The sequence below is a fragment of the Mercenaria mercenaria genome, chromosome 8 (genome assembly GCF_021730395.1).
Source record: "Mercenaria mercenaria strain notata chromosome 8, MADL_Memer_1, whole genome shotgun sequence".
Lineage (NCBI taxonomy): Eukaryota > Metazoa > Mollusca > Bivalvia > Venerida > Veneridae > Mercenaria > Mercenaria mercenaria.
The window spans coordinates 28835220-28858706 of NC_069368.1; the positions used below are offsets into that span (position 1 = coordinate 28835220).

At 33.8% G+C, this 23487-nt stretch overlaps 1 protein-coding gene across 1 annotated transcript in view; it reads left to right on the top strand.

The window, feature by feature from the left end:
* LOC123564723 (uncharacterized) overlaps window positions 1-4390 on the top strand; it is a 34254-nt gene extending 29864 nt beyond the window's left edge. Inside the window, exon 8 of the mRNA XM_053549634.1 lies at window positions 842-4390. The gene's annotated coding sequence lies outside the window, so the exon portion shown is untranslated. The remainder of the gene's footprint in view (window positions 1-841) is intronic.
* The last annotated feature ends 19097 nt before the right edge of the window (window positions 4391-23487 follow it).

A 23487-nucleotide genomic window follows, 5' to 3' on the forward strand; every position in this document is an offset into this window, starting at 1 on the left:
GTGAGACATTTGACGTAATAATTGTTGTCATAAAGTTATTTTACCTTTCGTGCGTCAGCCGTTATATTTATCGCAGAATATACATCAAATGACTTCTTTCTTCTTAATGATTCAATTTTTTGTCAGTTAAACGAATAGATTTAAGTAGGTCAAATGTTGTATACATTGTGCGATAAGCAACGGTTGACTCGAGTAGTAGCGAGAGAACATTATGACGTCAGTTATGAGGTCAAATTGCCGCATGATGTTCGACTGATACTACTTGGGTGAATGGCTTCGAGCATAATTTTCATACTAATTTTATTGCAATTAAAAAGTATGTTGTAACAAAAATTCCTTTTTCGTTTAACGTCTTATTAATAATCATTCAGATTCTTGATATTTAACGACACAGGCTTACACCCTCCAGGTTAAAATCATGTGGAAAATCAAATGATAAACCTTAGAGGCTTCTATATAATATTATCTAAAAATAAGTCATGTTTTAATGTTTTACTTTTATTTATAATAATTAACAGCAAAACATTAAATTTTATACATTCTCATGTTGAGAAAAGTTCCACATTTCATTTCATAAACTACAGCAGATTCGAAGGTGTTACAAATTTAGTGCGTAAAAGAATATGCTTGCCTTATATATATACAGAATAATTTTGTAGTCGTGCAATGTCGGTCACTTGTGTAGTTCTTTTAATCTAAAGTAAAGGCATCTTAAAACATTAAAACTGTAAACGTATATTATTTATATAGTAAAGTTGTTGTGCATAGTTAAAACGTACATGCTATGCTAATAATACCACCTCAATGTCTACCTATTTGTGTCTTTTTCCTGCTGTTGAAGGTTTCCGAATTGATCAACAACCCACTTTTGATGATGGTGCAAGTATTGATGCAAGGACACTTACCAATGAGAATAGGGCTAATAGGAGAATCATCAAAGTTGGAATGAAAACTGGTCTAACGAAAGGCACGCTTTCAACTACGAATGGAGCTGTTAGGGAAAGATCACAAACATTAGATTATATTTACAATGGTCGGAGAGATTCACGGGCTATACACAGTCAGTTGTTAGTTGACTCTTACTACTCGAGTGTATTTTGTCAACAGGGAGATTCGGGTTCAGCGGTATTTTTAGTTGAAGATGATGAGAACAATACATTAAAATGTATAGGCATGGTTATTGGAATGGTTTTAAAAGATTGTGCCTGTGTTGTCACACCTATACAAACTATTCTTCCTGTCTTGCAACACAAGTGTGGAAAGGAGTTACGACTAAAAGAATTTCATTTTGAGGAAATGCAGGGTTAGTTCGTTCTATATAGCTGACGTTCTACAGATCAAATAATGCCGGGAAAACGCAGGAAATCTTATGCGTTTTTCCGTGATGTTATAAGATTCTTTCACTTGTTGTAGGTGCTAATGGGAATTTCCGGCCTCGAGGGTAACTGTTTAGGCGGTAAGGAGGCTCCTGCCGAGTTACCGCGTAAACAGTTACCTGAAAACCGGATATTCCCATCTGCAGCCAAAGCCAGTGATATAATCTTTTTTGTTAGCCCACCATCATCAGATGGTGGGCTATTAAAATCACTCTGCGTCCGTGGTCCGTCCGTCCGTCATTCCGTCCGTCCGTCCGTCCGTCCGTCCATTAACAATTTCTCGTTATCGCATCTCCTCAGAAACTACTGGGGGGATTTTGACCAAACTTTGTCAGAATGATGTATTGGTACCCTAGTTGTGTCCCTCTGAAAATCAGACTGGTTCAACAATTTATGAGTGAGTTATGGCCCTTTGTTTATTTCTATAATTTACATAGATTTATATAGGGAAAAACTTTGAAAACCTTCTTGTCCAAAACCACAGAGCCTAGGGCTTTGATATTTGGTATGAAGCATTATCTAGTGGTCCTCTACCAAGATGATTCAAATTATTTCTCTGGGGTCAAATATGGCCCCGCCCTGGGGGTCACATGGTTTATATAGACTTGTATAGGTAAAAACTTTGAAAAACCTCTTGTCCAAAACTACAGGGCCTAGGGCTTTGATATTTTGTATGTGACATCATCTAGTGGTCTTCAACTAAGATTATTCAAATTATACCCCTAGGGTCAAATATGGCCCCACCCTGGGGGTCATATGGTTTACATAGACTTATATAGGGAAAAACTTTGAAAATCTTCTTGTCCAAACCACAAAGCCTAGGGCTTTGATACTTGTAATGTAGCATCATCTAGTGGTTCTCTACCAAGTTTGTTCGAATTATCCCCCTAGGGTCAAATATGGCCCCGCCCCGGGGGTCACATGGTTCATATAGACTTATATAGGGAAAAGCTTTTAAAATCTTCTTGTCAATAACTACAACATTCAAATTTGTACATGTATATTTTTGAGTGGCAAGATGAACCTTGACATGAGTTGACCTTGATTTTGACCTAGTGACCTACTTTCACATTTCTGTAGCTACAGCCTTCAAATTTGGACCACATGCATAGTTTTGTGCACTTGAAAAAACTTTGACCTTGATTTTGACCTAGTGACCTACTTTCACATTTTTGAAGGTACAGGTATCAAATTTGGACCATATGCATAGTTCCGTGTTTCAAAATGAAATTTGACATTGATTTTGACCTAGTGACCTACTTTCACATTTTTGAAGGTACAGTCTTCAAATTTGGACCACATGCATAGTTTTGTGTTCCGAAATGAAATTTGACCTTGATTTTGACCCAGTGACCTACTTTCTCATTTCTCAAGCTACAGCCTTCAAATTTGGACCACATACATGGTTTTATGTACCGAAACAAACTTTGACCTTTACATTGACCTAGTGACCTACTTTCACATTTTTGAAGGTACAAGCTTTAAATTTGGACCACATGCATAGTTCTGTATTCTGAAATAAAATTTGACATTGATTTTGACCTAGTGACCTACTTTCACATTTCTCAAGCTACAGCCTTCAAATTCGGACCACATGCATAGTTTTGTGTACCGAAATGAACTTTGACCTTATGATTGACCTACTTTCACATTTCTGTAGCTACAGGCTTCAAATTTAGACCACATGCATAGGATTGTGTACCGAAACAAACTTTGACCTTGACATTGACCTAGTGACCTACTTTCACATTTTTGAAGGTACAGGCTTCAGATTTGGACCACATGCATAGATTTGTGTTCTGAAGTGAAATTTGACCCTTGATTTTGACCTAGTGACCTACTTACACATTTCTCAAGCTAAGCCTTCAAATTTGGACCACTTGCATAGTTTTGTGTACCAAATTAAACTTTGACCTTAAGATTGATCTAGTGACCTACTTTCACATATCTCAAGCTACAGCTTTCGAATTTGGACCACATGCACAGTGTTGTGTACGGAAATGAAATTTGACCTTGAGCTAGTCAGTAAGTCTTGAAATTTGGAACACTTCAAAATGGCACATTGGTGGGCGCCAAGATCACTCTGTGATCTCTTGTTGCATACCATATCTAAGAATGACATTTCGTAGTTTTAAAGAAATGTTGAAAATAATGCTTTGTCTACATTTTTATTAGTCGATTTCTTGTGTAGCTAGAACTGGCCAATGAAAATAATTTAATTACCATTTTTCAGATAGTTTTCAGGACATCAGGACAAGGATGTTATATTTTAGTTATACTGAATTTTGTAGATTTTTAGAAGACTGGTTCTCTTTTAATCCTTAAAAATGGCACTAAGATGTGCAGACCTAATTTTTGCAGCCATATTGGATTACTGGATATATTTTATGTCATTTCTGTGTCAATTTATTGACACTTGATTTAAGTACTTTAAAATCAAAATATACTGATCACATGTAGTTTTTCTGTTCTTTATGTTAATGTTATTTGTTTTTGCTGTCATTCATTCTATGTTTCTTTTTTGCATTTGATGAGACAAGTTTTGCGTAGTTGGCAAAATGTTATTGACCAATCAGATCGCAGCTTTTCTGTGCTTGTCTTTAAATAGTGGTTTACCAGTTATTTATTTACTATTTTTATTTGCCCTTTTGCACTTAACATTTTTTCTTGGAATGGAAATTGTATGGAAATCTAGAGAAAATTTTAGGAACTTTGAACATTTTTATTAGGGAAATTAATTAGAACTTTGGACTTTTATCATAATTTTAGTACTCGCAGAATATAATGGAATCTATATGAGTTCTATTTAGAACAATGTAATAATAAATTATGCAGATTGTGGAATTTTCTGCAAATATTTACATAAAACGAAGGAAATTGCAGACGTTGTGTTTTATTTGAATTATCGTCAGTGACTGTAAAAGTGTATTGATAGATATACAGGTATTAGAATTTTGAAGTTATGAATGTGCATTTATATGTAAAAGTGAAAAATAGAGAACTATATGACTCGACCTTTTCTTATGTCTTCATTTCATTAGTGTTGACTTTATTATAACCAAAGTGGTGTGATAATAATTAAATTTATTATTGCAGAACTAAGCACTATAAAAATTTGGAAATTACGAAAAAATTGCTTTTCGAAGGAATCTTGTCTTTTTATTGAAATAAACAAGCTAGTGGTGTCTGTCATTCTGCACATTTAATCCCAGTACCCAAGTGCAAAAAGACATTTGTGAGGTAATATGATTTAAGTCCTTGTTGAGATATTGCCCTGTTATGCCCGCTGTAAACTGTGCCATACCATGCAACTGGAAAGGAAACGGGGTTTACAGTAAGTGCTTGTAACTTATCATACTGCTTTTGTTAAACTAATTTAAAAGAAGAATTATATATTCGAGCGTTTCTTCTATTAAGTGACAAGTAAAGAATAAGAAATTTACAGTTAATAACATAAGGTAATCTGTAGTGCAGTGGTTAGCAGATAGAAATATAACGTCAGCAATCCAGGTTTGTTTGATACCTCGATTGGTACACATTGCTGAGTGATTAGCGAAAAGTGCATCTATTTTAAAATTTAGCAGTATTAACCTAGACTGAATGCTGGGCTGGTAAACATAACACATGCTGTAATCTCGACTGGAAATACGTTTTGCTATCCATTCCAGGTGGGAAGTTTCGTCGACTACACGCTAATCAATAAACCTTTCCATTTACTTTATCTGAAATCAAAATCAAGAACGAAAATCCAACTGAACAGCCACATTCTAAGAACGCAGTCTTCCCTAAATGAAATGTTTATTTGAATGCATACATTGATGCATTTTATACCATTGAGTTAGTCTTGAAAATAAGTGAACTTTGATATAAAATCGAAGAACAAAAGGATAAATTATATCAGTTTAACACATTGTCAGAATATTGTCAGAAAGACACTAGCTTTCTTCAAAGTTGTTTGACATCGACACACAAATAATAACAAAAATTATGTCGAGCTAAAAGTTCAGATACGGAAAACTGTAAAAAATGAAAAAAATGATATAGACGCTGAACAGTCTACAGTTAAATATTAAAACACGCCACGAAAGTCGAACTACAAAGAGGAGCCGTTTTGTCAGCGAAAAATACAATTAATCCAGGACCTCGATAAGGTTTAAGTAGTAAACGTTCAGAGCAAAATCTGGATTTTTCTTCAAATTTGCATATTTAAGGGCAGATAACTCCTGAATAAGCATAGTGAGCTTCGATTTTTGTCACATTTTGTTTCTAACATGACACTGGGTTCATATACAAGTTCGAACAAATTCTATTACTGGGATTGCTTTTTTTACCCAAAACTGCAGCATACGTCCTAAATTTGATATCCATCCATCATTTAATACATAGGCCGGCCATTCCAGTCTGGACAAAATATATGTTCTGCAACATGCCAAGCACAAAATGAATATCATTGTATTTTTAGCCATTGCCTTCCAATCTGCACTGTTCAGCGTCTATATAAGATCTGGACTGTTCAGCGTCTATTTGTTTTGTTGTTGTTGTATTGCAATTGTCCATACCTGAAATTTGAGCTCGACTGATTGAGATTTTTCAGGTAGTAGAGCTTTTGTTATCGCCCTTACGTCGACGTTTCTTTTGCATTTTGCTTTTATATCGATTTTATGCGATTCACATTCCATGTGATCCAGCTATCTTTTAATAGCAATTAGGAACAATAAAAACATCCCCCAAAAAACACTGAAAATGCTGTAATATATATACCACTGCCCCGTCAACATTTCCTAACCTTTCTCTGTCATTTTGAAACTAGAGGAATCCGGCTACTTGTGTTATTATTTCATATACGTTAACGAGAGGCAGTTGGATGCCAAGTAATAATAGTAAGGTTATCAAACTAGGTCATTGTGCATTTATTCAGTCCAACAATTATATTGCTCGGAAGTCACTCGTCTTTTTTACGCGTGGTTTAGGGAAAACTCTTATGAATTAGGATATTGTTTTTAAGCTGTTTAAGATCGGACTTCCGAATGCTATTTTGGAATACTTACCTCCTTCATCGCCACGATGTAGTTAAAATTTGTTTTGCTGGGTAACAAATAATAAAGAAAGATTAAAGTATTATTGAAGGCTGGTAAATTCAACGACCATCGGTCATCCGGCTGGGTAGCTTCTTCGCATGAAATGCATAGTCCTGAAGTATCACAAAACAATTGAAACTTAAAATACGATCATTAGTTTAATCATATTGTATTGCTTATATATACATGTATAAACAGAGACAAAACATTTACGATACATTGAAAATCAAAAGGGTTGGGCCCAAGTTCTTACAACATTAGCGATCGGCCCTCCCCTACAAAGAAAGTAAATATATATCATTATTTTAAGCTAATAGTAGCATGCATACATATTAAGCAAAAGTTGCGTTAGAAACATAATAATTTTTCAGTAGCTTTAACAAGTACATACATATAACTATTTATAAGGCTTTAGGATCCAGCCAAGAAGTATCCCCACCCACGATCAATGGATTGGTTTCTGCCCACATATACATTTGCAAAGTAGTGGCAGCAGAGCGTACACATAGTAAATAGAGTCAAGTGTTGTGAAAACGTTTCGTAGTTTTATTTAACTTTTGAACAGCTGATAATACTTTTTGATTATTTTCAACGTCTAACAAATCACTACCGAAAAGTAATAGATTAACATTAAGCGGATGAAAGATTCTAGTTTCTTCCAAGAGTATAATTCTTTGAGGTTTAAATATGGGACAGTGAAATAGGTAATACTCAGCATCTTCAAACGAGTATCCACAATTACACGTCGCAGTTTTCCTTAAAACGTTCCTGAACAGATCACCATACAAATTACTACAATAATTCTTATGCGCGCATGTAGAACCGATAAAAGTCTGTTTCCGAAAAAAGCAATGCCTCTAAGATACCTGTGGCGCTTTAAACATCTCTTTTATTTTTGATTTAAATATATTCAATGAATTTGAATCGCAAACAATAATATCAAGTGTATTCCATAATTCGGTAGCAGAAGGTATAAATGATTTATTGTATGTCTCTGTACGTCGATTTACTGTTGTAAAATTGTTGTTATTCCTTAGTGGATAATTTGTCGTTTCTGATACTAATGAAGGGAAGATATTTTCTATATATTGTGGAAGAAGACCATTTTTTTGCTTTATAGACCGTAACCAACGTCCGAATTTTTCGCCTGTCTGAAAGAGAAACCCGACCTACTTCTTTGATCAGAGAGTTGATTTAAACCGACCGCGTAAAACCTGTTACTACGCGAGCGGCTTCATACTATAATTGTTCTAATGATTGCTTTTCATACCATGTGCACCAGTCCCACACCACTGGCACCAGATCAGAAAGAAAACGCCTCCGTACGTGTTATACCATACCCCTAGGTATTCTATAAGAACCATGGTCATGAACGGGAAAGTGCACTAACCCGTTTCAATCGTACATTTCTCAACATAAACGCGCAGTTCGATGAATGGGTACCTAGTATATTGAACAAGCGATAATTTATCTTCCATCGTGCACCAGTCACATTGTCTCAATATTCCATATTGCTGAGGTTATCAAGATATTTTATGCTTTCGTCAACGTTACTAAAAAAACTTGCTTGACCTTCCCTAATGAACAACCGGTCTAGAGGTCACGGCAGTGTGCACATGTTTGGCTAGACGTAAACAAACAAAAACAGAATTTAAAAAAATCACAATTTTACACTAAAACTCGAAATGATGAATGAAATTTATCTTGTATGATCTTTAATTTGAAATCGTACATTGGTCTGCATCTATTCTGTTTATTTTATTCATTTTGCACATTTATGCTGCATTTTCACTTTTACCGAACACGTGTAGTAAAATGACGATTGACAACAGCCAATCAGAATGGTTTTGTAATCTAGAACGGAACTTCATTAGGGAAGTTCAAGCAAGTTTTTCGTGTAACGTTGAAATAACTATAAACTACGCGTTGTTTTTCTAAGATAAGATGTATTGAAAAAATGTGACCGGTGCACAATGGAAGATAAATTACCACTTATTTGATATCCATAGTACACATTTACCGCACTGCGTGTTTTAGGTATGAAATGCGCGATTGAAACGGGTTAGTATATTTTCCCGTTCATGACCATGGTTCTTATAGAATACCTAGGGGTAGGGTATAACACGTACGGAGGCATTTTCTTTCTGATCTGGTGCCAGTGTCCCACACAACCAAAGCGTACTCTTATATTGGAAGAGATGTAGATTTTATTTAATGTTGATCGTTTTAGTTTAAATTTTAATGCACGCATTGTACTTAGCATTTGAGAGGCTGATAATGTTATATTTTCAATGTGCTCATGCCATTTTAAGTCTGTAGATAGTGTTAAGCCTATATGTTTATGATGATCTACAAAATCAAGAGAGTTGTCATTAAATAAAAGTGTTGGCTTGTTATTTACATTTGTTGAGAAAAGCATGACTTCAGTTTTACTAGGATTTAAATTACTAGCCATTGTTTAGACCATTCATCGACGATTTTGATATCACGGTTTAAAGTCGTTTCGATATAATGTGTATTACTAGATGAAACAGCTAAAGAACTGTCGTCTGCAAAGAGAGGCGCGTTACACTTAGTAGATTTTTGGCAATGTCATTGCCGTAGACGAGAAATAGAAGAGGCCTAAGGGCGGAGCCTTAGGGAACACCGACAGAGATATCAAGTATTTCAGCTAATTCAGAACCTACAAACACAGACTGTTTTCTTTCAGAGAGATAGTGATTGATCCATTTAAAGAGCTCATTATTAATACCGTATTGACTGAGTTTAAAGATGAGACCACGGTGCCAAACTCTATCAACAGCTTTGGAGATGTCGCAGAACATAATACATGTTGACTGCTTTTTATCGAATGATTCACATATTTGATGATATATGATGTCAATCAGCTGATAAACAGTTGAATGACCTGGAAGAAACCCTGACTGTAATGGATAGAATAAATTATTTGAATGTAAGTGTTTGTAAATGTGTTTGAATATTGCCCTTTCCATTACTTTACCTACATAACTAATCAGTGAGATCGGTCGATAGTTCGAAGGTAAATTTTTTATTTCCCTTTTCGAAAAGTGGCATAACTTTTGCAATAGGACATATTAAACAAAATAGTTAAAGGATAACTAATACTGAATCGGGTTTCTTTTAATAATTTATGACTTATTTAATCTGGTCCAACAGCTTTATTCATTTGTAGCGCTAAAAGTAAATCTATTATCTCTTGACTGTTTATAGTGAAATCTGTCAAAACAATACAGAAGTTATAGCACACAATAAACATTCGCGATGCTACGAATCGTAATTTAACGAAATACCGGTATACTACGAAAAGGTGTTGTGGTCCCGGCTGCTTTCCTTCTTATTTCTTATGTTACAAAGCCGCGGTTTTACGTAAATGCAATTTTACGAAAAATGCTCTCCTACGAATGTATTGTTATGCCCTTAAAGCATGTTTTCAACTTATTTAAATTGCGATTTTACGAATACCTGCATCGTCTAAGTTTTCACACCTGTCATAACGGCGTGAAAACGCTTTAGAGTGGAAAGTGTCACTATCATTTAGCTGGGCATAAACAGTAATTAAAGTGTTTAAAACTTAGTAATTAAATTCGAAACACATAGGGTGTACACCATGACACAAGCTAGTGGTTAATTTTTTCTCCTATAACTATCAGATCGGATGGCATACCAGTCACACTTGCTTCGATATCTATACGTCTCAGTTAATCACTGCATAACAATTTTTTTTAAAAAAAGGTGTTTAAGTACTTATCGTCTGTATATTGTCGTTTTAATATTCCGAACAATTCAGTAAATGGTAGCTGAGGGGTATCGGAAATGCATATTCGATTTTTTGTTCTCGTGCAACAATGTACTATATTTATGTTTTATGTACAGTGAATAAAAAAAGAAGAAAAAATAACAACCCGTTTTACATTCCAGATACTATCTGAGTTTAGATTCGAATAAGATTTGTAGTAAACCCAGATGTACATATAAAATTGGTATATATGCACTCCGATACGAAAATCAAATGTTTAGATATCACGGGTTACGACGTGTAGATATTAAGGTTTTGTATAGCGAAATTTCCTATGCTACGCTCGAACGAAAATGTGATATTACGAAAAAACGACCGGTCCCTTGGCTTTTCGTAGGATCGCGATGGTACTGTATTTGATTTATTGACATATTTTTGATATTGAAGTGAAATATTCCTTTAAACAATTAGCTTTTTCGTTATCAGTAGTATAATATTTTTCATTGTTATCTTCGTCAACGACTAATGTTGGTACTGAGTTGAATGCATTAGAATTTTCTTTTTTAATTATTTTTATAGTTCTCCAGTACTGTTTTGTATTATTCACATTTTGGTTCTTCTAACGAAAATTCTAGATTATTGAAAAATTGTTTTTAGCACGTGTTTTTAAGTATTTACTTTATTTCGCAGTCGTTTAAAGGCATTAATAATGCGATAACATCAACTAATTACAAACAGTACGGCTATACACCTGCAACGATCTCATATGCATGAAAAACTAGGTCATCTGCACTTGGCCAAAATATATCTAAAACAACGGTTTTTACGCATGTTTTACTCTATCACCGATAGCTTAACATAAGACACTACTTTTTCAACATGAAGAGCTATAAATTTATATACTTACATTCATTAAAATCAGGAATATATCCAAAATTACTTGCGAAGCGATAGCACATCCAGTGACATCTGAATGCTGGTTCCTCTTTCGTCTCTTTATACAATTTATAATGCTGATAATTTTTTTTAGAGAACTAGAACCAGCTGCTCCAAAAACGTTTGAAAACAATCGGACACATATATATATAGACCATGAACTTATATCGTTCATTTATATACATGAACGACTTTTCGTCCAGAAAAAAGCATTTGTATTGGACCCCTAATAGTAATGTTTAGAAAATGGCATTAGTTTGGTATATTCATAAAGTTGACCATGTTTTGCACTGTGTTAAACAACTTTTACCGTGCCGTTTTTTTTTCTAAAATTTGTATAATTTATGGTATTTCCTCAAGCTCAAGTAGAGACAAATTTCAATGTGATGGCCACTATTTTAAACGTTTGCAGAAAATTCATTACAGCATCAAATTTGATAAAAGAAACACCAAACTATTGTTAAACAATTATAAAACACAAAATATGAAACTGTAAATATCATTTTTTCTAGGGTGCCTCAAGTAAACAGTTTTAATGAGACAGAATTCTAACTCGAACATTGAAAAATTAAGGTCGAATCATGTGGGTCTGTTTTGAATTTTGCTAACTTCATTAAAAAATGACCTTGGGGCAGAACTAAAACCTACCTGCATTTCTTTCACAATATGTAATCTAAAGAACGAAGGCAAAATAGAGAAATTTTACCGCATGTAACTCAGTATTTTTAAAGATGTCTAACTCTACCCCTCCTGATTCAGAGGTAAATTCACTTTGAACAGCAAGAAATTGCTTATAAAATGAAAATTTTCCACTTTTATACAATGCATCCATAATAAGTCTTGAAAGAAGTAAAAACGTACTAGAAAAAAGGAAAATATGGGAGAAAAATTGGTCCCAGTGGGGCTTGAACCTAAGCCCCCGTGAAAATTGCTGTCAAAGTAGGTTTTTGGTAAGAATTGAATACTCTTCAAAAAGGAGGTACTCTATTACGAGTCCCATACCCTAACACCAAACTTCATTACATTTTACGAAGTTATAGAAGATTTTTATAGAATTAAAAATATTACGTATTTGTTTGGCATGTAGTAATTATGCTCTTAGTAATAACACTAGTATATTTGTATCAGTTTTCGATTTTTATGAAATGATGAAACTGTCAAATTTTATATATTTCAGGTGGAAATGTAAGCGGAGTTGAAGAATCATGCAAAAATGACCAAACCTGAAAGTTTCAATTACTGGATTACTTTTTGGACTTATTGTATTAGACTTAAGTCGCCAAAATGTGAAATAAAGATGTTAAAATACACGTGTTAATTACTAGTTTGATTGCAAATTATGTTGAAAATTTGGTCAGATCTTGGTTAAAAAGTGGTTAGATTTAGGTTGGAAAATGGGCGGATTGCGAAGTCTAGCCAACGTCGGGATCCGACGTCTAAACGGTTTGCAGATCCAACCAAAATCCAACGTTAATCCGAGGTCGGGGTCCGACGTCTATACGACGTCTAACCGACGTCAAATATCTACTGGGAGACAGGTGCACTTTGAACCTGTACGGAATTTTACAACTGTAAAAGAGCTGTATTTTTGTTCAAAATTACAGTCATTACTATTTCAATTTTACACCTGTAGATTTTATATAAGAACACTGATTCTACAGCTGTAGATTTCAACTTACAGCTGTAAAACAGGTCGAATTATGCAAATGAGATACAACTTTAAAAAACTTACAGCTGTAAAACTGAAATCGTTACAGCTGTAAATATGCCTAAAAATCTGGCTTTATAACTAAATATACGTGTATTTACAACTATGTTTTGCACGGAATGCCACGAGTCAGCGCAGGTAGACTGGCTGTACTCATCATTTTTACCCGGCACTGAGTTAACGAACTGCATGGAATCTAAAGTGGTAGTGGTAGTATATTCATGGCATTAAAAATGACATTTTTTGAATCGAGAAATATTTTATAAAAAACAAAGCGAAACTGTCAAGTTGATATTTTTCACTGCATTTACAGTATTTTATTATACATTTGACAAAATTTATGTGTACTGACAAAAAAATATCACTATTCATATGTTTTTCGTCCGATATTTTGGTAGAACTAAGATAGTTCTTGAAAAACTTGTAATAAGATGTGTTTCGATGTGTGGAAGGCCGTACACGCCATAATGTTACAATGTAAGTCTATGGGAAAACAACTGGTGGTCTCTAACCTATATGCAATAGGCTTTGAAAGCAAACGGGATGCGTAGGCTGCTCTGGATCAATGATGGTCGCAAATGCAAGTTATGTTGGTTTTCTCAAGGTCCGGCCCATAATATGTACCGGTGTTACTTATGTTACGCGTGTCTAAGAAGAGGCGTATTTTTATAGTTAAATTGTTACGGATGTTACACCTCATTTCTTAAATTTAGCCCAAATACGTCTTAAGTAGTGTTATAAAGATGTAACAAGGATGTTACAAGGATGTTACATGGATGTTACTTATGTTACATGTGTCTGAGAAGACGCGTCTTTTTATAGTTAAAATGTTACAGATGTTACACCTCATTTCTTAACTTAGGCCGAAATACGTCTCTAGTAGTGTTACATAGATGTAACAAGGATGTTACAGGGATGTTACTTATGTTACGTGTGTCTGAGAAGACGCGTCTTTTTACATTTAAAATGTTACGCATGTTACACCTCATTCTTAAATTAGGCCGAAAGACGTCTTTAGTAGTGTTATAAATATGTAACAAGGATGTTACAAGGATGTTACATGGATGTTACTTATGTTACGTGTGTCTGAGAAGAGGCGTCGTTTTACAGTTACAATGTTACGCATGTTACACCTCATTTCTTAAATTTTACATGCAACAAAGATGTTACAAGGATGTTACATGGATGTTACGTGTGTCTGAGAAGAGACGTCTTTTTGTAGTTAAAATGTTACGCATGTTACACCTCATTTCTAAAATTTGGCCGAAAACGTCTTTAGTAGAGTTACATGGATGTTACTTATGATACATGTGTCTGAGAAGACGCGTCTTTTTATAGTTAAATTTTACAGATGTTACACCTAAGTTCTTAAATTTCTCTGAAAAACGTCTTTATTAGTGTTATATAGATGTAAGAGGCGACTATTTGTAGTAAAAATGTTACGCATGCTACTGAACACTACTTAAACGTCTTTACATGTTACTTAAGGTTACATCTTGTTACTTGATGTTATTCTTGTAACAAATGCAAAGTATATCACCAAATTGGGCCAATCTTATGCCCTATCCAAGAAATGTTAAACGCTCGGTTTTCTGTTCTACGCTGTCCCTCTGGTAGGGAAAACCCCGTCTTACACAGACAGGCATGTAAGATCCTTATAGTCTTTTGACAGTTCCTGTGATAAGCAGGCTTCAAAACCACAGATCCGCTTTCTAAATTCCAGTTTATATAGTTCTGCCCATTGTTTTCTCGTTTAGGAAAAATCCATTATTTTTACTTGGGACCATACGCCAATATCAATTTTATTCAACGAGACTAATAAATTCAATGTGGGGAGACACAAGTGTAATATTCTATTATCACATGTAAGCTTTGATTCTGCTAACACATCAAAATTTCTTCATTTTACCTTATATACACCAATTAAATTCGACCAACGTCTCATATACTTGAAACGACGTCGACGTCAAAGCTTTATAACACTAGTGTATTATATCAAACTTCTGTAATTGCATTATTTCACTTTCGTGACGTCAAACATGTGATAAAAATATGTGCAAATGTTGATATGTAGGTGCATGCTTATAAGGGCTTGCACGTTTGTATAATTTTACTCGTGCACGTCCATAGAAACGTATAAGCGTAATACGTGTACCTATAATTGAAAGTATACAGATAAATTTACCCTTGAATGCAAATTTGTAAATAAACAAGCTCTAGGAATCAAGCGCGCACGCTTAAAAACATACGCGGTCAATGGTAAATATTACATATTGACTTGTACATTTGTAATGTTTAAGTTCGCGCGCATATTTATGTGCAGTTAGAATGTGCGTGCACGCTAAAAAAACTCATACATTCACGTGTATAGTTTTAAACGCAAATGCGTAAATATGTGGGTGAACGCGTATGGGACATCCACGTGTAAACTGATATGTGCATGCGCTCTGACAAGTGCATGTAGGTCCATATAAGCGAGCGACAACATGAATACGCGTGCATGTATAAAAATACAAGTATTTATATATCGATATAGACAGGGGCAAAATAATTCCCCGGATTTTTTAGCTCTATTTGTTCGTTTGTTTGTGTTGGGTTTAAAGCCGTTTTTCAATGGTATTTTAGTCATGTAACGGCGGGCAGTAAACCTAAGCAGTGTTCCTGGTTTCTGTACCAGAATAACCTGTGATCCGCAAGTAACTGTCAACTTCCCCGCGTGAATCAGAGGTGGAGGACGAATGATTTCAGACATAATGTCGTTTATCAAATCGTCACGGAGAAAATACGCCCCTCCCGACGAAGATCGAACTCACGACCCCGCGATCCGGAGACAAACGCTCTACCTGCTGAGCTAAGTGGGCGGGCTAGCTCTATTTGTAGAAGACATTTAATAGTTTTTATCAGGTAAGCATGACAGCGGATTTGCGTTGTGATTTGAGTATAGACTTTTATTATTTGCTAATGACATGGTCATAGTTGGTAAAACTCAACAAGACTTACAAAACAGTTTAAATACTTTATATGTTATTGCGGGGCTTAAAGTAAATACTTCTAAAACAGAATTTGTTGCACTTTGGAAGAGAGGACCAATCAAATTGTATGAGAAGTGGTACATGTATAATGATAGTGAACCATGAGAAGTTGTAAATGAGTTAAATTATTTAGGAGTTGGTTTTAACTCTCCTGGTTCATTTGTTCATGATAATCAATGTATCGTAGGTAAATCTTTAAGGACATGATGGTTTTAATGAATAATATTAACAAATAATTATGATATAACTCCATTTATATTGCTTCAACTGTGTGACTCGTTTGTAGGTTCTATGTTAAATTATGCATGTCCGGTATGAGGTGCCTTAAGTATAAAAAACATGTAAAAGTTCATCTAAAAGTTTGAAAAAAAAAAAACATACTTGGCGTGAAACAGAGTGCATGTGACGCTGCAACCCATGCTGAACTTGGGCGTAAACCCTTATATATAAATAGATATGTCGATATTATTAAGTATTGGTTTAAATTAAATACAGAAGTACTGTTTTGAAAGGTATTTAACAAAATCCTTCAGAAAAGTGTAATCATAATGATGTAAAAAAAAATGGACATACGTGTATCATGTGAAATGTCTTCTTAACGAGTATAGTTTTTCTGATTCTGGAATTTACCGGGTCAATTTGAAGCCAAAACATTTTTACTCATTTTTAAACTATAAAATTATAGATTGTTTTAAGCAAAAATTGTCTGCCGACATTGCTGCAAATGATGTTTTAAACACTTTATATTCACATGTTAAAACAAATTTTGGTATATATTATTATGCAAAACATCACAAAGTTGTTTAACGAACCTCCGTATATCTGCAAATAAGTTACGTATAGAGTCTGCCATGTACGACAGAGACAGACGACATGAACCCATTTGTCAGTTAGGTAATTTTAATAAGGTTGAAGACGAATTTCATTTTTGTTCTTAAATGTAGAGTTTATAAAGTATAAAGTATTACGTACAAAGTTCATTAAACGTTATTTCTATACAAGTATATATAAATTCTTATAATTGCTATAATGAAGTAATAAATAGAGGATATTTGTTTGTTTTGAGTGAATATGGAATAAATGTATATCTCACTGAGAAGTGAGAAAATTCAAATATTTTCATGAGCGCGTAGTGAGAGTTTAAAATATAAACATTTTCTCACTTAGAGGTGAGATATATTCTGTATTCACTAAAAAATAAATTCTATTTATTGTATGCTTAATAACGTTGCTACATGCATTTTGCAACAAACTTTAATCTCCGCACGGGAAATAGACGCGCGTCAACGAACATGACGTCAGACATGTTGTGACGTTAGAAAGATGTACATGACGCAAAGTTTCATTTTTGGGACCAATGCCCCCAGATTTAACAAACCGTCTTTCAATTTTCTTGTCGAGCTTATGACCAACCTGACAACGCACAGAAAACAAGTTCCAAAGTATTTACCTAACATAACTTTCATATTGCATTTTGCAATTATATTTTTGATCCAGATATGATTAAATAGATCTGCATATTTTATATTAACAACAGTATGTGAAGAAAACTAAACTGCATTATAAATATAAATTTTAATAGATCTTCTTAGGCGTAAGAATAATAAAGACGCTTAATTTGATCACGTGACCGATTCTGAATCCGACACTTGTTTTGATCATGTGACCTATTCTGAAATCCAATAACTAGTTTCAATACGCTCAAAAAATGTGTTCATGATTCTGCGTGAAAATAGCAACTACTATGGAATTGCAACGCCACTGATAAGCTGATAGATTATTGATTTTTCATCGCCGTGCCTCGACACTGTTGTGGATGTGTAGTTTGGAGAAAGTTTATCAGTTTGTGGCGATCAGTACCGTTTATCAGTAGGCGAATCTATAAATATGCGGCAACATCCTATAGATCCCGATTCGCAATCTGTTAAAATATCTTTTCTGTGCAGGTGTTATTTCTAAAATATTATTTCAGAAAATATAGTGCTGAAATGAAATATTTTTCGCATGTCTAAGAAAATATTTTCAAGAGATATAGAGGATATTTGTTTGTTTTGAGTAAATATGGAATATATCTCACTGAGAAGTGAGATAATTTGAAAATGTGAAAATTTTCTTACTTCGAGGTGAGATATATTCCATATTCACTCAAAGCAAACAAATTTTCTTTTTATTTTATGCTCAGTTACGTTCAGATATGCATTTTGCAACTATTTTTAATCTCAGCGCGGAAAACAGACGCGCGTAAACAGACATGACGTCAGACGTGCTGTGACGTTATAAAGACGCATACAACATAAAGTTCCATGTAATTTTATTTTTTTGCTGCATAACGTTATAAAATTCTCTTTAAGTAAATTAATTTGAATCGAGAAATTCACTATAAAGAACCAAGTGCGACTACAATTTTCATCCTGTTTTAAGCAAATAATTTAAAATTCATACACAATGTAATGAGGGGGCGGAGGTATATCTCTCACAGTGTGAAAATATAGATTTCATATTTTCACAGTGTGAGTGATGAGATATGAAAATATTTAACTGATAGAATACAGTATTTCATAAGTTAGCATAAAATAAATGTTATTTATAAAATTTAATACTATATAAAAGATAATAATAATACAAAATAAAATAAAAAACAGTGTTTTACTTGAAATAGAATAGGTAGAAAAAATTCATTACTCATTCGTCAGTTTGAATTTATGACTTATTTGGTATGAGGGTTGGGGGATTAATTTGACAGTTTGATTTTTTGTAATTATTATCTAATCTAATAATTTTTTCTCTCATTGTTCGAATTCGTAAAATCAACTATGAACAGGTTACTTCTGTTTTACAACAACTATTAAGAACATTTTAAAGCTTAAAGGCATATTTTTGTACTTGGTCGGACCGTCCTTATTTGTGATTGTATATTATGTATAATTATATATTTTGATCTCGAAATCAGCTGTAAATCGTTAATCAAAATGTCTTGTCCACAGAAGTTGCATAAAAATGAATTGAATTTCAAATAGTTACTAATTTAAAAATTTAATATACAATCGCACGGTGCGTATCCATATCGGCGGACTCTTTGCGAAATATGCTTTATCGGCGGTTTCTTGTGTCGGCACCGGCGATTCTTTGCTATAAACAGGTTGGCAGTTATAAAAAGTCAGATAAACACACCAAATTAATTAAGCTTTAATTTTTCCAGATGATCATTAGCCTAGAGCCTCTCTGTGCGTAATGCAGAGAGCCTGCCTGTTTCATCGAATTGCGAGCAAAATCGCTGATAATTAAAAAGTAAACACTATAAAACATAGAAAAGACAATCTTATGTTCCGTGCTCTACCTATTTTTGAGCAGCATACCTATGATCATGGATGGCAGCTCGATTTTTCGCCTCCCATACCAACCTGGGCACTGTTTATAGCAAAAAAAATAGCCGGTGCCGACGCAAAGAAACCGCCGATATAGCAGATTTCGCAAAGAGTGCATCGATATGGATATGTACTGTGAATTGGAGAGAGCATCCTGAATATACATGTCAACTAGGGAAGGTTTGAATCCATGGAGATGTTGTTAAAAGTTATGGCATCAGAATCTTGCGGGCATGCAATAATTTCAATAGCAACCACCACGCAACAGCAAATCAGGAGAGATATTTTTTTAACTTTTTTTCCTGAAATCCGACCTCACTATAGGGCCAATAGATACGCACTTATTCTGGGAAAGTACAGCATTTTCCAAACTGAACATATGCCCGATTCTTTAGTCTAAAGATCAGAACATTATGTATATGACGTGTTTAACATATAATGTTCGGGAAATCCTTGAAAAAGGACAGAAGAAAAAAATCATTCCCAGATTTTTATTTAAAAAGAAACGCCATATACGCTGATCAAACTGGTATTTATCTGCAGGAAAATTATCGTTTAACGTGAAAAGTGCGCTAAATACAGTTTTAATTGCGCGTACATATACGTATTTCATCATTTTTCAGACCGAGTAATTTTTGCTATGGGAGGTGATCCACCATTCCGCGATGATAACTTGCCACAGGTGCCCGTTATATTTTGGTCTCATTTTCTTGGTAATCATCCCTGCAGATGTACATTTATGTTACCAGTTTAATGTATTTCATCTATCTTAGGGTGCAAATGGTTTCTGATGGTGATATTCGAAGTCAGAACCACTAGAAATCTTGTTCTTTTTCAACGGGCGTTTCGTATCCTAATTTACTTGAACCTAACTGTGTACGCCAGTTTGGTAGGTTCGTTGATATGACGAATCACGGTTTGCATAGTGTTTAATGTATTTCTTATATTATGATATTGATAGTTTGAAATACAGGGTATATCAAATAACCTAAAATTGAATATTCCTGACTTTTTTAATTGATAAGCATTGTACAATTAGAAAACATAGCCTAGATTTTTTCAATGTCAGTTCACGGAAATCCTGTTCCTTTAAACTTTCACATATTGGAATATTTTGACTTTCTTTCCAAACTTTCATAAAGTGTTACAAAGTTTGCCCGTTTCTGTTAGACTGTCAAGAACACATGATGTCAGGACATAGAGTGCAAACAGAAGTATTGAAGAAATTGAAATACATTGTATAGCTTTATCTTTTTCATTTTATCAAACCTGGCAATGAAAGGTTTTGTTTGTCGATGAACAACTGCTATTGAACAAGATTAGATTTTTTATCTTTACCTTTTTAACAAAATGTAGAAGCGTATTCAACACAAAGTTAATAAATTTTATTGTTGTTCACTGCTAAAGTTGTGACCGCTCCATTTCTTGCCACACACCAGTGCATTGCATAATGCCTGCATGTACTTCCCTGACATGAATGGGTTACATCAAGTATTGAAACTGCAAAGCATTGCCCCCATCAGTCCTCTCAGTACTTTGATTATTTTACTTCTTGCTGCATAACGTTATAAAACTCTCATTAGGTAAAATAACTTGAATCGAGAAATATACTATACAGATCAAAGTGCGACTACAATTTTCAGACATCCTGTTTTAAGCAAATAATTTAAAATTAATACACAATGTACAAGTAGACCGGCAAAGCTATATTATTTACAGTGAGTGATATGGATTATATCTCATTGATAAAACACAGTATTTCGTCAGCTAGCATAAAATAATTCGATTCTAGTTATTATCTTTTATAATAGTATTAAGTTTTATAAATAACATTTATTTTATGCTAACTAATGAAATACTGTATTCTATCAGTTAAATATTTTCATATCTCATCACTCACACTGTGAAAATATGAAATCTATATTTTCAAACTGTGAGAAATATACCTCCGCCCCCTCATTACATTGTGTATGAATTTTAAATTATTTGCTTAAAACAGGATGAAAATTGTAGTCGCACTTGGTTCTTTATTATATAATAGTGAATTTCTCGATTCAAATTAATTTACTTAAAGAGAATTTTATAACGTTATGCAGCAAAAAATAAAATTAAATAGAACTTTATGTTGTATGCGTCTTTATAACGTCACAGCACGTCTGACGTCATGTCTGTTTACGCGCGTCTGTTTTCCGCGCTGCGATTAAAAATAGTTGCAAAATGCATATCTGAACGTAACTGAGCATAAAATAAAAAGAAAATTTGTTTGCTTTGAGTGAATATGGAATATATCTCACCTCGAAGTGAGAAAATTTTCACATTTTCAAATTTTCTCACTTCTCAGTGAGATATATTCCATATTTACTCAAAACAAACAAATATCCTCTATATCTCTTGAAAATATTTTCTTAGACGTGCGAAAAGTATTTCATTTCAGCACTGGTTTTTCTGAAATAATATTTTAGAAATAACACCTGCACAGAAAAGATATTTTAACAGATTGCGAATCGGGATCTATAGGATGTTGCCGCATATTTATAGATTCGCCTACTGATAAACGGTACTGATCGCCGCAAACTGATAAAGTTTCTCCAAACTACACATCCACAACAGTGTCGAGGCACGGCGATGAAAAATCAATAATCTATCAGCTTATCAGTGGCGTTGCAATTCCATAGTAGTTGCTTTTTTCACGCAGAATCATGAACACATTTTTTGAGCGTATTGAAACTAGTTATTGGATTTCAGAATAGGTCACATGATCAAAACAAGTGTCGGTTTCAGAATCGGTCACGTGATCAAATCAAGCGTCTTTATTATTCTTACGCCTAAGAAGATCTATTATAATTTATATTTATAATGCAGTTTAGTTTTCTTCACATACTGTTGTTAATATAAAATATGCAGATCTATTTAATCATATCTGGATCAAAAATATAATTGCAAAATGCAAAATGAAAGTTATGTTAGGTAACTTTGGAACTTGTTTTCTGTGTGTTGTCAGGTTGGTCATAAGCTCGACAAGAAAATTGAAAGACGGTTTGTTAAATCTGGGGGCACTGGTCCCAAAAATGGTACTTTGCGTCATGTACATCTTTCTAACGTCACAACATGTCTGACGTCATGTTCGTTGACGCGCGTCTATTTCCCGTGCGGAGATTAGAATTTGTTGCAAAATGCATGTAGCAACGTTATTAAGCATAAAATAAAATAAATTTATTTTTTAGTGAATACGGAATATATCTCACCTCTAAGTGAGAAAATGTTTATATTTTAAACTCTCACTACGCGCTCATGAAAATATTTGAATTTTCTCACTTCTCAGTGAGATATACATTTATTCCATATTCACTCAAAACAAACAAATATCCTCTATTTATTACTTCATTATAGCACTTATAAGAATTTATATATGCTTGTACAGAAATAACGTTTAATGAACTTTGTACGTAATACTTTATACTTTAAAAACTCTACATTTAAGAACAAAAATGAAATTCATCTTCAATCTTATTAAAATTACCTAACTGACAAATGGGTTCATGTCGTCTGTCTCTGTCGTACATGGCAGACTCTATACGTAACTTATTTGCAGATATACGGAGGTTCGTTAAACAACTTTGTGGAGTTTTGCATAATAATATATACCAGAATTTGTTTTAACATGTGAATATAAAGTGTTTAAAACATCATTTGCAGCAATGTCGGCACACAATTTTTGCTTAAAACAATCTATATTTTTTTTGTTTAAAAATGAGTAAAAATGTTTTGGCTTAAAATTGACCCGGTAAATTCCAGAATCAGAAAAAACTATACTCGTTAAGAAGACATTTCACATGATACACGTATGTCCATCTTTTAACATCATTATGATTACACTTTTCTGAAGGATTTTGTTAAATACCTTTCAAGACAGTATTTCTGTATTTAATTTAAACCAGTACTTAATAATATCGACATATCTATTTATATATAAGGGTTTACGCCCAAGTTCAGCATGGGTTGCAGCGTCACTTGCACTCTGTTTCACGCCAAGTATGTTTTTTTTTTCAAACTTTTAGATGAATTTTTACATGTTTTTTATACTTAAGGCACCTCATACCGGACATGCATAATTTAACATAGAACCTACAAACGAGTCACACAGTTGAAGCAATATAAATGGAGTATATCATAATTATTTGTTAATATTATTCATTAAAACCATCACATCATGTCCTTAAAGATTTACCTACGAT